General features: G+C 34.7%; 1 protein-coding gene across 4 annotated transcripts in view; it reads left to right on the top strand.

Annotated features, from left to right (window-relative positions):
- The window catches only part of LOC143344138 (synaptic vesicle glycoprotein 2B), a 69,057-nt gene that overhangs the window by 13,427 nt on the left and 36,643 nt on the right, over nucleotides 1-18,987 (top strand). Inside the window, exon 1 of one of the 4 annotated variants that reach the window (XM_076769873.1) lies at nucleotides 4,359-4,484. The exons of 2 other annotated variants lie outside the window; for them this stretch is intronic. The gene's annotated coding sequence lies outside the window, so the exon portion shown is untranslated. Of the gene's footprint in view, nucleotides 1-4,358; nucleotides 4,485-13,205; nucleotides 13,986-18,987 lie in introns of those variants that run through there. One more of the 4 variants, XM_076769874.1, reaches the window with a different exon arrangement.

The following is an 18,987-nucleotide window of genomic DNA, read 5'->3' as shown; positions in this document are numbered from 1 at the left end:
CGATCGGGACCCAGCGGATAATCGAGAACTACGGACGGACGCGGGAAGTTATTCGTTTTAAATTAACGGAAGATTCCCCAGAGAAACGTTAATAAAAATCTTTTTTTTTCAATTGTATTATTGTTCTACTTGTTATGTATCATGTTCTTATTAATACTCTCGCTCTCATTACTGCATAATCACCTTGTTAATTTGTTTTATTTTATTCTACTTTTAGGTGTAATCTATATAGTTGTATTCAGTTGTAATCTCGTACTTTATACATTCTAAATAATTATGTATATTTCTTTATCACTTATATATTTTGTTCTAATATATCAGAATTTATTTGAAAATTGTTGTACGTTATAGTAAAATACACAAATAAATACGTAAGGTAGCCTTTTGGGGGCATTTGTAGTTGGCTGGATTGAAATAAAATCGAGATGAAAGGAAAAGCGGCGGTTTAATGTAACGTTGAATCGTTTTATCGCGAGGAGAATTCCAAAAGCCATGGTAACGAGCAAAACAGAGGCGAATCGAGACAATCATTGCGCGGCAAGACAATCGATTACATGACAGTCGTATATCATTGCGTATATTAATGCGGAGCGTTGGAATACACGCGTATCTCGGGGCGTCTGGATACATACTACGTACAATTTAATTCGTTCGCAAAGGTTCTCCGCGATAACAATGCGAGGATGCAGAAAAGTATAGGTAATCTTACGAACAGTCGACGTTGTTGAAGGAAATATAGGTTAAACAGGTTGTCGCGAGACTAATAAAATTATAAATACGATGTCGAGTTTTACAATCTCGGCATGTACTTAAAACATGGTGTAGTCATGTATGCTAGAGTAGCGTTTTCTATACTCTTAAAGAATATTATACGTAATTGTAACCAATAAAAAACTAAAGGGGACTCGATTTAATCTAAATAACAACAAAATAACACATACTTTCGTTCATCGTAAGAAAGCAATAAGGTAGAATACTACCGCAAAAAGAAATTTAACTCTGTTCTTATAGTATAAATTTCTCTCTTTTCTATAATCAAACTACTAATTAGCGGTGGTTTAGACGAGTTGCAGGTCTCTTTTCAGTGTTAATTAGAACCGAGGTGACCTTGTGGCTTCAACCCGGAAACGTACAAACGAGAAAAAATTTTATGTACCCGATGTGCAAGCCTGGAATTTCTTATATTCGTGCAGGCGCAGTATTTTTAAAATCGACTTTTAAAGACGGTGTGTACAATCAATTATACGGTCTATGCTTTCAAAGTAGATTTGCATGGTATAGTAATTTACAAAAGAATGACTCAGTTTTACCTGGAACGCACACTAAGATAAAAACTGGAGATCGTATCAATCGCAAATGATAATATTCAGTGGTTTCTCTTGATTACTCGTAATGTTCTGAATGTAAAATTTTAAATCGCTGAAAAATAACCATAAATAGAAGAAATTTTACTATCCTATTAGCGTTGCATCACCGACACACGCTGACGTCATTCTTCTCCACGGTCGCGAACAAGTCAAATTTAGTGTACCGATTCTATTCCAAGTAAACATACATACTATTTCAATTTCTTCGATATCCAACAATAAAAGCACTTAAGGAGGTATTGCTGTCTAGACTGTCAATTTCACGGCCTTTTTTGTGATTTTTTTTTTAATGATAGATAGGCTGTTTTGTACTGAGACTTTGTAGATATATTTATTCATCTTATAAGCACGTACAATATTTTTTTCATGGAAAAATATTAAAAATCGTGGGAATTATAACTTCTTATTTAATGGCTCCTTTGGAAAAGGTGCTCCAATGGCTTCCAGGATTCCAGATAATTTGAAACAGAGGGGGTTAAAGTATCTTCATAAGGAAGGTTGTAGTTATAGCAGGAACTAGGGAGAAGTCAAAATCCTGGTAAATAAAGAAATGGCGACGCTTCAAGTTTCGAATTTCTATTTGTTAATCGTTCTTTTGTCTTCAGCGTATTAAAAAAAATAGTAAAATTCAATATTTTTTTAAATCTCTAGTTCCAGCTATAAAGGCATGTCTGCTGAATATTCTCTCCAAATTTGAAGTAAATCGGTTTGCTAGATCTTGAAATATCATGTAAGCCAGTTTAAATGCGTTTTTTTAAACAAGAAGCTATAACTCTCGCAATTTTTAATATTTTTTTATGAAAAAAATACTGTACATACCTATAAGACAAATAAATATATCTGCAAAATGTCACTACAAAACAACTTACCTATCGTTAAAAAAAAATCACAAAAGTAGGCCGAAGAAATGACAGTCTGGACAGCAATACTCCCTTAACGGAAGAAATGTTTTACACACGAACACGTGGGAACAATGTTACATACATACATATTCCAGGATTTTAGAGGAATTGAGGAGAGCTACGGAAAGTTCAAAAATATATTTTTACCATTTGATTGCTGATTTCGATGCATTTTAATCTTAAGGGGTTAGGTTACTCTAGTGGTATGGAAAACAAGGCAATTTTTTAAGCTACAATGAAGAAAAAGTAAGCAGTCAATTATGCTGAGACTTTGCACTGTATTTAGGTATAAAAAATATTGAAAAAAACCTTTGGCAATGTTTAAAAAATATTTATAATTAATCCTACACAGCGCCATGTTCCCGAACCACTTCATTTTTTGATGCCTAACTGGTGTACAGGATTATGGTAAAATGGTTGCTGTCTACAACAAAAACCGAAATATTCCATTAACTATGATAAAAGTTCTTAGCATTGACGATGAAACATTTCAATTTGTATAAAAATGAACAATATGGCAGATATTTGAAACCTAAAAGCGAATTTGATCAAAAGTCGAGTTTTTATTACTAATATTTTGCAGAATTATTAGACAATTTTTAAAGAAACGGATCGTCAATGCTTAATAAATATAATAATAAAGATAACTGTAAATTTTCAAAGCAATTGATTAATTAGAACTGGAGTAATTCTGCACACCGTTTTGTAGAACGTAGTTCCGAGGAAAATGCATTTAAAGTTTGATATACGCTGATATAAGCAGATATACGTCATTGTTTGAGGCTCTAAATTTTCAGCAAAAACATTGTTCCGACACTTGGACCTTTCGCATAATGATTTTAAGGCTTCAAACTATTATTTAAGCCAAAAAACAAAATATCGAATTTTTCAAAATTTTAGTTACCTAACCCCTTAATTGAAAAAAATTTCTCAGAACTACTGTTAGATTATGCCACAAGGAATTTTTTAAAATTGTTTGACAACCGAAGCGACGAAATTAAATGGTCCAATTAACGGTTGCTCGCGCGGTTTCTTTCACGCACGAATGGAAAAGATAAACGCGAAGATACAGAAGCGTTTCGCAGCCGAAACGAAATAATGGATATCGTAAACATCGAATTTATTGGTATTTTTTTTGTTTGTTGTGTGTGGGGGATTTCCTAGGTTATTGGCGCGCAATTGCACAACGTGTGAGCAAAATTCTAGTTCCACTTTGGCGCTGGTTAAGCCGCCTTAAGATTTTCTGCAAACACTCTCTCTATTATCACGTTTCCGCCGACATGTGTCGACACACCTCTTTAAACTTGATAAATTTACACGATTGATGCTCCTGCCGTCTAATTGCCGATGTATTTTCGCTTAATTTTAACTAGCTTCGCGGCATAGATCATTATTATAATACATCAATTTACAGTCTATGTATAAGGTACGATACACAAATCGTCCCCTGTGTGGAAGGTTCTGTTTCTAAAAACCTTTAAGTAAGATAAATATTAGTACCTTGTTTACAATTCTTGGAAGTTAAACGAAGGACGAAAACAATAGAACCATCTATTAAATGTCGACATTTTATTTGTAATCAAAGAAATCCTTTTTACGCGCGAAACATGTTTTAAGGAAACATATTCTTTTACAAAACATGAATATGTCTATGGTAAATAAGTAAATACCTAAACTGAAATGCACGTAATTTGATTAAATAGGACCTCTTATCGTAGAAAGATATTAATTTGAATATTGAAAAAATACTATTGTGTTCGATGAAACGTCGCATACGTTGAGAAATGTTATCTAGTCGGCGTCCAACAACTGACTCGACTCTCTCGATATCGTTCGCGCGACGTCGTTGCATAATTCTGAATCGCGAAATTCTGCGGTCCCATGTGCTGACGTTCGCATCGGAAACACGTGGTTGTGTTGCTCAATGAAGAAACCGGAATACCGGAAGACCTCTGGGCCCAATAACGATACGCAGATCGTCGACGAAACGATTGTTTCTCGGTTTCGAGGATCCCGTTGCACATTCGCGTCGGTTCTACGTCGATCTGCTGTACAGAGACAGATGTACAAGTGCCTACGTGTGGGTTCTACAAAGCCAAGAGTGGGGGGTTATTGGTGCCTCGTGGCCTCCCCTATATAAGGTTTGCGCTCACCCGTTGCTCCTCGGTTGTTCCCCAATTCGGGCAACTTCTCAGGACTTGGCAAGCCGCACACCGTAAGTCTATGCTTTTCTTTACGTATTTAGTTTGTAGTATATTCTCTGATTACTTGTTATATCGTACTTGTATTCTATCTTCCGTTTTGCTCGATTCTATTCTTCCCCGTGTTTCGATCGCGCTTGAACGAGAACGATCCACGACATTCTGTCGTAACGCAACTCGGGGTTGCGGACCTATTACAGGGAAACGTTTGCGAATGCAATTCCAACGGATCTATTCGATTAATGGAGACAAAACTTTAGTCGAAGTTCACGTCTTATTTTTACGCGCCTGTGTTTCTTTTCTAAGAAATATGGTTTCGTAGGTGTCACGAGTCCACGAATCACGCCGCTGTATTTATAGTATTTTTATCGTCGATTTCGCTGGAATTCTTACTACCGAGCAGTTGATTTTTCTTCTTATCGCGCGCAAAGAGCAACAACTTTCGAATTCGAGAGAAACTATTCGTACAATATACATATTCTTGTAAACAATTCTGACCGCGAATCATCGCGAATTTATCCCGTTTCACTTCTTGTTATCGTGTTTGAGAAAAAAAAAAAATCTACGACTTTATTTAGTTTATTCGAGGTTCACGTCGAAACCGCTAACATTCTTACGACGATTATTCGAATATTTTACGAACGAACGGATACGTTGCCGTTTATTCTATCTTTCTATAAAGTTTCTTGTAATTAACGTACGAGAATCTCCAAATGTATTTGTAACCGTGTCTATACGTATAGTTGAAATCTGACATTCTCTCCCATTGTTTTCTGCGAATGATATAGAGAAATTGCCCCTTACCAAAGGATTTGTCGGCGTTTACCTCTGTTTTTCAATTAATTACGTTGTTTTAAGGGATGACGGCGAAAGAGGACAGACGCTGTTCTTGCTTGCCAGATCTATTCAGAATTGTCGATCGAAGGTTGCAAAGACGCCTTTGTGAACGCCGAGAAGGCAATTGTGCATTATCTTTTATGTTCTATTTTATTACATATGTAACCGATGTCTTCACGAATTAAAGACCTTGATGCTGTTCACAGTTTGTCTTTTTATTACCTTGTTGTAACGCTTGGAGGCAGAAATGAACAAACACTCGCTCGTCTTTCGTTTGCGAAACTGAGGCAATTGCTTGTCGTATCCATCGTTCCGCGTTGCTTGTTACGAGCAACGTAATTGAGCTATCGCGAATTGAACAGTTTAATGCTGGCCGCCCCGCGGCCTATTGTTTCGTTACATTCTTAAACCTTTCATCGATGTACCGAGCAAAAACTATAACCGAATCGTTCATACGGATCGGGAAATACGATCTTTGCGACGTTTAAATGTTTTATTAGCGAGTCGAGAATCGTGTCCATCGTCGCATTCAAGAACGTTGCGTTGTATAACTTAACATTGGAGAACGTTCGTTAATACAAACATGTTGTTCGGATCGCGAATGATTGTACAGAATGTTCTCAGAGATAACCGAACAAAAAATGTTATACACATTATGTGTTTGCAATGACGCGACGGTATTTTCATTTTACGTACGTTTTTCTACAGCAATGGGTGATTCTAGAAGCTAAAATAAGACGAAAATCAACAATACCAATTTGTTGATGGAGGCTTCGTTAAGAAGTTATTAACGTTTACAGTACCGCCCGTACTAAATTTTTTTCTCGAAAATGGGTAGGATTTTAGGGTTATGTCTATTGACCAAAAATGATTGTAATTGACCTCCACAATTGAAAATAATTTTTCCAGAACGATTTGAAATTTTTTTTTCGTCGAAAAATTTAGGCATCCAACCCCCGTCGATTTTTTTTAAAAATTCGTTTTTGATTTTTAGTAATTTCGCTTGACATCCTACAGAAAAGTTGTCTAATATGTTTTTGTAGATACCTATGAGCTTTACTTCGCAAATAAATTTCAATGAGATACCTTTACTATTGTGGGAGTTATGGCTGTTTGAAAATTGGACCATTTTTATGCGGTTTTTCCCATTTTCCGTCATTAAGGACCAACTTTTCGAATTTTTTTACAATTTCTACGTATTCTTTACTTAAATACGCGTAGTTTGCCGTTTGAAGCATTAAAATCATCCAATCCGTTCAGAAGTTATGACGTTTTAAAGATACACAAGAAATTTTCATAGTGACATTTCTGGCCTGAAATTATATTTTCAGTAAGGAATTTTTTCCTCGAAACTGAGTAAGATTTCGAGGGTATGTCTATTGACGAAAAATGATTACAATTGACCCCTGCAGCCGAAAATAATTTTTCCAAAAGGATGTGAAAGTTTTTAATTTCGTTGAAAAATTTGTCCACCTTTCTGAATTTTTTCTCTCGAAAGTGAGTAGCATTTCGAGGCTATATGTATTCACCAAAAATAATTGTAATTGACTCCTACAACTGAAAATAATTTTTCCAGAACGATTCGAAATTTTTGTTTTCGCCGAAAAATTTACCCCCTGTCGACTTTTGTTAAAAATTCGTTTTTGATTTTTAGTAATTTTGTATGACGCCCTACAGAAAAGTTGTTTACTACTTTTTTATAGGTACCTATGAGCTCTACTTCAGAAAAAAGTTTCATTGAACTATATTCACTATTGTAGGAGTTATGGCTGTTTGAAAAATTGAACCATTTTTGTGGGGTTTTTCTCACTTTACGGGGTTAAGAGACAACTTTTTGAATATTCTTTGAATTTCTACATATTCTTCGCCAAAATACGCGTTGTTTGCCGTTTGAAGCATTAAAATCCTCCAATCCATTCAGAAGTTATGACGTTTTAAAGATTTGCATGAAATTTCAGGGAAGCATTTCTGGCCTCACATTAGAATTTCACTAAAGAATTTTTTTCTCGAAAATGGGTAGGATTTTGGGGGTATATGTAATGACCAAAAATGATTGTAATTGACCTCCACAACCAAAAATAATTTTTTTAGAATGATTTGTAATTTTTTAATAACTTTTTAACGAAGTCTCAGCCAAGAAATTGATATTCTCGATTTTCGTCTTATTTTGACCTCTAGAATCTCCCATTAAAATTTTTCCCAGTGGTGACCGAGCACTTCGTATATACCCCAAGACGACGTTCCAATCACATCGTTGAAATTATTATAATTCTTGATATATCTATACATAAAATCTACAGAAATTTATTTTTATTTTCTAATATTTGAATTACATTAAATTTATTAGATAGATAATGTTAGTATCCATTAGAACGCATCTTTAATTTAAGAAAATATGAGAACTCATTTCTGGAGATAGTTTATGCCTGATTTTCTTTTCTTCTGTTTGTTTTGTTGCTGAATAAAAGCGTTGGCACAAATCGTGTTTTGTTTTTCTAATATAATCGCGTGTAAATCGGAAACAGGAAACGATATTTCATAGGGAAGGGACTCGTTCGAAACTCTTCAAAATTTGTTGTCTCTTTTTTGCTTCGAATGACCTGGCAAACGTGTATGTAAGATTAATCGGTTAAGTTCTGGCACACCCAGTATATTGACGATAATTTTTCCGCGCATCGAGCAAAGCGGTCCGCGCGAATTCAAAGTAATTAAAGATCCAGGATCGCCATGCGTGGACATCGGATCTAGAGCATCGTATTATTCTCGGAGTCTTCGCGACGTAACTGGTTGAAACCACTTTTAATCGAATGAAACGGTAAACTTTTTTAAATAAAAGTTATTCAGTAAACTTCTAACTTGTACATTATTTTCTGTTCAGAGTTCAGTCTCCATATTAACGCTTTAATTCTGCTACGAAAGTTCAATTTCACCGGTGATTCGATTATGAAAGATTCTGGACGAACTTGTATCCCTTAATAAATATTTTAAGGGGTAAAATATACAAATTTCGAGGGTGAACGCAAACGTTTGACCACTTTTTCAATCGATGTGAATGTTTAAATTACATCTTTCTCCCGCGAGATTGTTTTTTTTTTTTATACGTATATTATAATCGTTGCTAATAAAGTTTGTACGGCAACCATTAAGTGTTTAGAAGGAAAAGATAGTGGTAGAAATTGTCACGGTCCTTCGAGCACAGATGGAATAAGCCTTGCTCCAGTGACGCCGAGGTCGTCATATATGTATTTCCATTTTTCATATTACCTTACACGAGGAATCTCAGTTTCCCGCCATCGTCGGTCACACTTTGTCTCTTGTCTCGCAAATTAATAGGTCAAGTAACGACGAATCCGCTGCCGGGTATCTGTCTTAATACTTCGACGTCTTAGCGACTGGCAATAAAAGATTACAACGGTCGTGCAAGTTCCTTTTTCTTTTTTATCGCTGCCGATTATGGAAATAATAACGACGCGATCAAAGTTTCATCGATTCCGTTTAAATTACAGCACACTTGTTTATCTCGTGCGTACATGTATCGTAGTTCCGAGTAACAAACGATTTGCTTCATTTGTCGGGCATTTTGCAATTATCTTTGTATACAAACAGAGGATTATGGCAGATAATAAAAAATGAATATTTCATTGGTTTCAAATGTAGCATAAAATATATCTGCGAGAAACCGTTCCTCTCGTTAATTGACCGTAGTAGTAGCTTCATTAATTATTATATCGTTGTGTACGATCGTAATTACAAGATCATAAATCAATCGCGGACTCTCGTAGAATGAGTTAGAAACGTAATTCATTTCTACGCGACCAACAGAAGGAAGAGAGTCGGCGATTCGTAAGAAACACCGATTTAGCACTTTGAGCACGGACGATTATGATATTACTACGCCATTTATATTTTCTGACTGCCGGCAGTGGCAACTGGTAATACGGCCATTACGATATATGTAGAATGTCCCAGTAAAAGATGGTCTACGTAAGCGGTGATTTGTGTGGTAAGACGTGCGGTAATTCACGTAATTCTAAATTTCTATCTATAAAGAATATGATTTATTCAACGAGGTCTTCGATCGGACATTCCATCGCTTAAGAAGATATAGCTGTCTAGACTGTCAATTTCACGGCCCTTTTTGTGATTTTTTTTTAATGATAAGTAGGCTGTTTTGTACTGAGACTTTGTAGATATATTCATTCATCTTATAAGTATGTACAATATTTTTTTTATGGAAAAATATTAAAAATCGTGGGAATTATAACTTCTTATTTAATGGCTCTTTTGGAAAAGGTGCTCCAATGGCTTCCAGGATTCCAGATAATTTGAAACAGAGGGGGTTAAAGTATCTTCATAAGGAAGGTTGTAGTTATAGCAGGAACTAGGGAGAAGTCAAAATCCTGGTAAATAAAGAAATGGCGACGCTTCAAGTTTCGAATTTCTATTTGTTAATTGTTCTTTTGTCTTCGGCGTATCAAAAAAAATAGTAAAATTCAATATTTTTTAAAATCTCTAGTTCCAGCTATAAAGGCATGTCTGCTGAATATTCTCTCCAAATTTGAAGTCAATCGGTTTGCTAGATCTTGAAATATCATGTAAGCCAGTTTAAATGCGTTTTTTAAAACAAGAAGCTATAACTCTTGCAATTTTTAATATTTTTTAATGAAAAAAATACTGTACATACCTATAAGACGAATAAATATATCTGCAAAATGTCACTACAAAGCAACCTACCTGTCGTTAAAAAAAAAATCACAAAGAAAGGCCGATGATATTACAGTCTGGACAGCAATACTCCCTTAAAGGGCTATTTTACTCTATTATCTATTCTATCGCAAATCTTCGATAAAATCGATTGTTTGTTACATTTCCTTGAAGAATATGATTTGTGCATGATTGTGGAAATCCAATTTCCAAAAATCTTTTAACAATTAAATTTCAAAATGTTCTCATTTTTTTGTCATTATTGACTTTTTATTTTTATTTTCGTAACTGCTACAGTCAAACAATTGAGAATGTATTTTCATTTTTCATTTCATATCTGTAGAATGGCTGAAACTATGGAAACCATAAAACGACATTTTTTTTGTTTTACTACGTTCCAGAACGCGCAAAAATTATTATTAATATCTTACATTGAAAAAGTTTATACATATTTCACAAATGTCAATGAATATGTGTAAAGAATTGTCAAACAGGACCTAAAATCACGTTAACAATAGAATACCTCCTTAACAAGCATGGAATTATATTAATTCATTTTCCATATGAAATACTTCATGAAATAATGGTGTTATTTCGAAATCGTATCGAAGTATCGTATATGAGCAGTTTATTTTGAAAGTGGCGTAAGTCCATTTATGTTCGACTCGAGATATTGAAGGGTTTGCGTTGGATTAAATTTAAAAATATGGGTAACAGATGATATAGTAGAATAATGTTTTTGGGTTTCTAAGAGTGTCAAATTTATCATCACAATTGGCATAATTAACATTGTTTAAGAAATAATATGTTTTTGATGGCTATGATTGGACTTACGCCACTTTCAAAATCAATGAAATGACGTTTTCAGTTCTTAAGAAAGCACAATTCCATAGGAAAATAAACCCTTGAAATAAAAATAAATGTGTACACTTTTATGGTATAAAATCAAAAAAATATTCAACTTTTATTCTTGGTTAAATAATTTTTACATTAAAAATTAATATTGTTTTATTAATTATTACTCAGCCTTCTCCAGTTCTGGAAAAATTATTTTCGGTTGCTGGCGTCAATTACAATCATTTTTGGTCATCACACATACCTTCGAAATCCCATTCACTTTCGAAAAAAAAAATCGAGTAGGTGCTGAAATTTCTCGGTGAAAAAAAAAATTGTCAAATTATTCTAAAAAAATTATTTTCGTTTGCGGGGGTCAATTACAAGCATTTTTGGTCGTTACACATACCCTTGAAATCTTACGCAATTTCGAGAAAAAAATTCCTTACCGAAATACTAATTAGATGCCTAAATTTTTCGACGAAAAAAAAAATTTCAAATCGTTCTGGAAAAATTATTTTCGGTTGTGGGGGTCAATTACAATCATTTTTGGTGAATAGACATACCCGAGAAATCCTACCCACTTTTTAGAAAAAAATTCGGGAAGGTGTGAAATTTTTCGACGGAAAAAAAAAATTTCAAATCATTTTGGAAAAATTATATTCGGTTGCGGGAGTCAATTACAATCATTTTTGGTGAATAGACATACCCCCGAAATCTTAGCGCATTTTCGAGAAAAAAATTCAGTACTGGCGGATCTTTAAACGTTAATAACTTTTTAACGAAGCTTCCATCAACAAATTGGTATTCTTGATTTTCGTCTTATTTTGGCCTCCAGAAGCCCCCATTACAATTTTTCCCAGGGGTGGTCGAACACCCTGTATAATGTAATAAATCCATTAAGTCCTTGTATTTTAGGCTTGTGAGTGGTCTCGTTTTTTTTGTATAGTGGTGTCAACTTGATATTATTAAAGTTTTTCGGGCTTCCCCGTTGCAATAGTAAATGTTTTGAATGGTGCATCCTCGTTTGTTGTTGTTTTGTAGAATAACTTATATGGACCTTTTCAAAAATCTCATCCAACATATTTTAAACCAATTTACTCATTCACCGTCAGTATTTTTTAGTCTTTAAAAAGTCGCGTTTCTGTCTTTCTGTGGACAGGCGCTGTTCTGCATTTACAACAAATTCATTGCTCATTGATAATTCAACTGCTACTTTGATAACACTATTCAACAAAATAAAAAATATTTTCTATATCCATTTGAAACTCTCACAATGGGACTTACGCCACTTTTAAAATAAACTTTTTCATCACTTCCTTAACCAGCAAATTTTCGTGTTACAAAATCTTAATGATTTTAAATATATTAGTAAGAAGTTGCTTCAGAATGAAACGATCATACAAAAATGTAATTATTAAGGTAGCTAACTCGATTTTTTTGGAAAATGCACTTACGCCACTATCAAAATAAACGGCTCATATGTATAAAGTGTTAACAACTTGTTTTTCTATTTTGCGAATACTTTTTACTTCAAATTGGTTCATATAACGGAAGGTTTACTGTAAATTACTTTTCGTATCTTTCAACACGCAATATTGCCTTAGGTGTACATCCACCTGTGTCATGTTTGGAAATATGATTTAATTTCCGATATCGATCAGTCTAGGTTATCCGTCAACGAATCCGTTTTAATTTAATCACCTGTACATTTATTATGCCAACTGATTTTTCACCATCGCGATACAAATATTTTTAATCGTGAATCGTTGATTTGTTTTTCTGTAAGTTTCGTTGTTTCGTTCCGTTGAAACCCTTTCTTGAATATTTTATTATCAGTCCCGATTCGTCGCTCAAATATACATATATTTTTTGAAAGCTTGATTTTTTTTTTTGCCAGAAATTGCAAAAAAAAATCTATATTCAGTAAAAAGTAACTCGAACTTGTTAATTTCTCGCGGAGAAAATAAAAATTATTTGAGAGTGGATCTATAAGTGGGGAAAATTTAGGATAGAAATCCATATGTTTTGGGCGAAAACAGATGGTTTTTGAAGAACCGAACCCTGTTTAGAAGCTATGCAGCATACTTGTTCCTCCGTTGATTATACGAAGAACGGCAGAATGCGAGGTGCGCCATCGCGTTCTCCCGCGCAGTAACACGTTTATAGTATCATAATAATATTATCGGTGCAATTGAAATAACACTGGCGTTAAAGTGTTAAAGGATCGCGTGTCCTTAACGGCGACTCGAGCGGAGTAACGAGGGCATCCCCCTTCACGGTCGTCGTCATCAATAGACTAGGAAACGTACGGGAACGTTTATAGTCGACGAGCAACTACCGTGATAGTTAGTGGGAGGTGGCAGGTAGCTTTTAGCGCTTCGATGCTCCGACACTCGTTTCATTTCCACGCACCGTCTCTCGCGGGTTAAATCATTAAATGTTGACTGGCAACGTACGACACGTAACGATTTAAACGAGAACCGCGCGTCGAACTACCAACCGAACGATACCAACGACGTCGCGTGACCGCGAGGTGATCCAACCCTCTATCGATCAACGAAATCGACGCGAAGAGATTCTTCTCCGCGGCGTTGACTAAAACTTATCACCGTTTTACCAGCCGGCAACATTTTCGTTTCGATATCTTTCGTGTCGAGAAGTCGCAGCAAGACACTAAAACATTCCGCCGTTCACCGTTTCGAAATTCTTGCGAGGGTGCTTTAAAGCTCCAAGTATCGTCAAGAATCGTGCATTAGTGGATTGGAATTTAGTCGAGAGAGCAAGTCGATGTGTTTGAAAATTGTCCGTAAAAGTGTTCGTGTCCTTGGTCGATTTCGAATTTCGAATTTTTCTCACAGAAGCATTAACATCGAACCGACGAGTATCCTTATCGAACGTTTCGCGCTGTTTTCCATTACTTCCTCGGACAAACGAGTCGGCATCTGTGAAAATGCGCTTGCGTTGAAAAAGCTATTCTTTTCTTGATAACTTTTACGATAGTTTCCCGCGCTCTTCCAAAGTACGGGCTGGCTCTATGACATTTACGATCTTCGCGTGTTTACAACGTGCGATCGACGCTTCGAAACTCGGAGAAGACCGGTCGACCAGTTGATCGATTTTATCGCAGTGACTCAGAAGTAAGTAAAATACGATTTTTCAATGCAGTTTCTTCCCCGATCGAATGAACTTTTAAATGTTTTTCAACATTCTTTGTCAACGATAACAAACGATACGCAACAACGTGAATCTATTCAGTCGAATCACGGTTCGGTCATAATCCGTTAAAACGTTACTTTAAAATAAATACTATATCGCAGCGGCACGTTTAAATTTTAACCCCTTAACGCTCATATTTTTCGGGTTAACCAAGAACGATCAGTTTTCTTTATTGGATTTGTTTCTAAAAATGCGGTTTTTGTTACTTACAATGTTGTATTCAACGTATAATTTGAAAGAAAACAAATATTATCATCCCTTAAACCATTAGATTAAACAAATATCGTTTTTCAAAGCAGTCAGACTCGAGCATGAACGTTAAGGGGTTAATTTCCATGTTTGGCCAGGAAATAATATTTGAAATTGCGATCGAATTGTAACTGCGCGAAATTTCAACCGACGGTCAAGGAAACATTTTTTCTTAACAATTTTTCAATGTACTATTTAAATATATTTCCACGAAGGCACTAAACACCGATCTGCGTTATGAAAAGTGGTGGTGCATTAGAATTTTCTTACGAAGAACAACGTTTGTTTAGTGTGCCAAGTAAAACAACACATTTCATCGTTTCTTACGAATATTAGCACGATTAGTCTTCCATCACGAAAACTAACATATTAGGTACACAGTTTCGTCACGAGTACGGTTTAAATATTACGGTGGAAAACTATCATGTTTCGGCGTATGGTCGTTTCAAATCATTGAAATACACTTTGCGTCGAATAATTGAATTTTTGAAAATATTAATAAAAAATAATTTCATCTAATTTCCAAAAGAAAAAAAGAATATTTCTTTCTTTCTAAATATATACTGAAAGCTAGTATTTAAATTTTATATCTATTTTCGAAAAATTATACACTTCCATTCCCATTCGTTCATTTACTGAATTGCAAAATTATTTATGACTCCGCGCTTTACTTTCCTTCTCCTATGCGCGCAGTTTCCATAATTAAAAACAAGCCGCAGGTATGCAATTAGATATTCAAATCGTAGATATATTATACAATCAATCGACATATCTATTTACTATTCAAAAACAAATTGCTATTAGTTTCTTGTATTCAGCTTTGCTTCTTTTTAAATAAAACTACATCAATCGCTACTTTTAGAACATACAATTATTGTTTGTATTTGCAGTTTTCTTGCAAATATTTTCTGATTAAATTCGTTTAGCTTAAAGCAATGAAAAATGATGGAATTATTTTTTAAATATAGTATATGTAGAATATTGTTTTCTTTTCTTAAAAGGTGGTAGTTGAAATTATGAATAATTGAATATATGTATATTAGGTACGTGTTCGTCGACGGAACGCATAGATGTGTGATCAGAAGTTGGCGTCCTTCGAATTCATATCATATTGGATCAAAAGTATGTTGATTAAATTAATTTTAAATACAGCATAATACGCTATAATTTCTTGGCTTAGATTAAAGAAATAATTTTTATTTTATCAAAGTGTATGCTTGCAAACTCTGAAAGATTTGCTGTTAGTTATTTCTGAAAAAAAATATAATAGTATCTAGAACTTTTTACCATAGATCGAAAAGATTGTCGAAAACGATGACCCGACGTCCTTTAAATGCAGTGGAACGACACTAGTAATTAGTCTATGTAAACTTTCATTTCTAATGAAAAACATCCATCGTTTTCATAAATGATAATTTTAATGTTGTAGTTGTTGTTTAGATATTTTCAAGGATACAAGGGAGATAACTTTTCCAGGAGCACATACGAGAAGTAGGTGAAATATCAGTCAAGTAGATAACGATCATTTACGTTTCGAAAGTTATGTACGCTTTTGTGAAAAATATTTTTCTAGTTCCTTCTTTTCGAAGACCATTGAAATGATGATTTTACACGGTAAAATCAATATACAGGGTGTTCGGCCACCCCTGAGAAACATTTTAATGGGAGATTCTAGAGGCCAAAATAAGACGAAAATCAAGTATACCAATTTGTTGATTGAGGCTTCAATAAAAAGTTATTAACAATTGAATTCAAAAATTTCAAATCGTTCTGGAAAAATTATTTTCGGTTGCGGGGGTCAATTACAATCATTTTTGGTGGATACACATACCCCGAAATCCTACGCACTTTCAAGAAAAAAATTCTTAACCGAAAATCTAATGTGAGGCCAGAAATGCTTCCCTGAAAATACGTATCTTTAAAACGTCATAACTTCTGAACAGATTGAAGGATTTTAATGTTTAAACAAGCAATCAACGCATATTTTAGTAGAGAATATGTAGAAATTCTAAAAATATTGGAAAAGTTGCTCCTTGATCCCGTAAAATGTGAAAAACCCCATAAAAGTGGTTTAATTTGTAAACGGCCATAACTCCTACAATAGTAAAGGTATCTTATTGAAATTTTTTCTGTAGCAGAGCCTACGAACACCTACAAAAGTATTAGGCAATTTTTCTGTAGGGCGTCAAACAAAATTATTAAAAACTAAAAACGAATATTTAAGAAAAATCGACGAAGGGAAGGTGCCTAAATTTTTTAGCGAAAAAAAAGATTTCAAATTGTACTGGAAAAATGATATTTGGATGCGGGGGGCAATTACAATATTTTTTGGTCGTTATGCATACCCCCGAAATCCTACGCATATTCGAGACAAAAATTCCTTACCGAAAATCTAATTAGGTGCCTTTTTTCGACGAAAAAAAAAATTTCAAATCGTTTTGGAAAAATTAATTTCGGTTGCGGGGGTCAATTACAATCATTTTTGGTGAATAGACATACCCCCGAAATCCTGCGCATTTTCGAGAAAAAAATTCAGAACGGGCGGAACTTTAAACATTAATAACTTTTTAACGAAGCCTCCATCAACAAATTGATATTCTTGACTTTCGGCTTATTTTGGCCTCTACAATTTCCTATTAAAATTTTTCCCAGGGGTGGTCGAACACACTGCATAACGAAGAAACTGTAAATAGAGAATAGCAATTAACAAAAACGTCACTGAAATTTTTGTACGGAATAATATGTTTTAGGATCTCCCGATCGCGTTTTGAGAATTAAATTTGGGATAAAAGAAAGGTTGAGTAAACTCTTCGATAACGAAGAAAAGAATTGATTAAATTTTCGTCTTATTTTAAGTTGAAGAATCGCTTTCTAAAAGTATTACAATCGCTGAGTATTTTCTATAAAAGTTGCTCGTTCTTTGCTCTTGGAAAGATATAAAGAACCCAGCTTTGAATTATCTCATTATCCAAAAGTAGATATTTAGATTATTTGTTCGGTGACAGAAGGTTGACAATACACGCAGAACACGAAAGCAGTGGTGTTTAAAAGAATCAAGTCCAGGACACGCGTAGCGATCGTGATAACAAAATGATCGGCGAAACGTTTGTCGAAAACACGTCAATTAGTCGCGGTAGTCGCTCGTAGTGCGAACCAATCTTAACGAGTGTGATGACACCGCTTTTCAGCGATGGCACCGCTTCCCCCTCTTCCCGCCCTTCTCGGCAAATTTGTCGGCAACGAGATTGATTATTATGTCCTTGCGAGACTGACGATAATTACACAAACCGCTTTACTTTCAGTGCCACATGCCTGACACGCCGATTAGAGCTTTCGAGAGCAGCTTGACCTCGTTTCCTCTTGCACCGTTCGATCCGCGATCGGGAACGATACTCGACGCTCGATCAAAAGACACGACCGCTTCCTATCCTGGCGAACGAACACGCACGCGCTAGGGCCAGAATTGGCAAATTTTATTCACCAACAGAGACCAATCTACCCTCTCGAACAAAAAGATATCGCGCTGACCTTCTTCAAACTCCAGCTAATTCTACGCGGGAAAATATAAAACACACGCGCGCGCGTACAGTGACTCGAATTAATATTCGGACGTTACACAATTTCGGGACATTATTACTCTATACAGGGTGTTTGGCCACCCCAGGAAAAAATTTTAATGGAAGATTCTAGAGGCCAAAATAACACGACAATCAAGAAAACCAATTTTTCGATTGAGGCTTCGTTAAAAAGTTATTAAAAAATTAAATTAAAAAGTTTCAAATCGTTCTAAAAAAATTATTTTTGGTTAATAGACATACTTCCGAAATCCTACTCATTTTCGAGAAAAAATTCTTTACCGAAAATCTAACGTGAGGCCAAAAGTGCTTCCCTGTTTCATCTTTAAAATGTCGTAACTTCTGAACGGATTGGGGGATTTTAATGTTTCAAACGGCACACTACGCGTATTTTGGTAAAGAATATGTAGAAATTCTAGGAAAATTCGAAAAGTTGATCCTTAATGCCGGAAAATGAGAAAAACCCCATAAAAATGGTCCAATTTTCAAGCAGCCATAACTCCTATAATAATGAATATATTTCAATGAAACTTTTTTCTGAAGTAGAGCTCATAGGTGCCTACAAAAAATGTTAGACAACTTTTCTGTAGGGCGTCAAACAAAATTACTAAAAATCAAAAATAAATTTTTTAGAAAAGTCGACAGGGGGTAAAGTATTCGGAGAAAAAAAAAAATTTTGAATCGTTCTGAAAAAATTATTTTCACTTGTGGGGATCAATTGCAATTATTTTTTGTGAATACATATACCCTCGAAATCCTACGCATTTTCGAGAAAAAAATTCATTACTGAAAATATCATGTCTGACAATAACTGTCTGTTACCCTGAACATTGAAAAGTTTCAAATCATTCTGAAAAAATTATTTTCACTTGCGGGGGTCAATTGCAATTATTTTTGGTGAATAAACATACCCTTAAAATTTACGCACTTTCAAGAAAAAAATTCGAGGTGTGAAATTTTTCGACAAAATTATAAAATTTCAGATCGTTTTGGAAAAATTATTTTCTGTTGCGTGGGTAAATTGCAATTATTTTTTGTAAATACATATACCCTCGAAATCCTACGTATTTTCGAGAAAAAAATTCATTACTGAAAATAT

The sequence above is a fragment of the Colletes latitarsis genome, chromosome 7, assembly GCF_051014445.1.
Source record: "Colletes latitarsis isolate SP2378_abdomen chromosome 7, iyColLati1, whole genome shotgun sequence".
NCBI lineage: Eukaryota > Metazoa > Arthropoda > Insecta > Hymenoptera > Colletidae > Colletes > Colletes latitarsis.
Note: the sequence above shows the minus strand (reverse complement) of the source record. Positions and strands in the feature narration are given on the sequence as shown.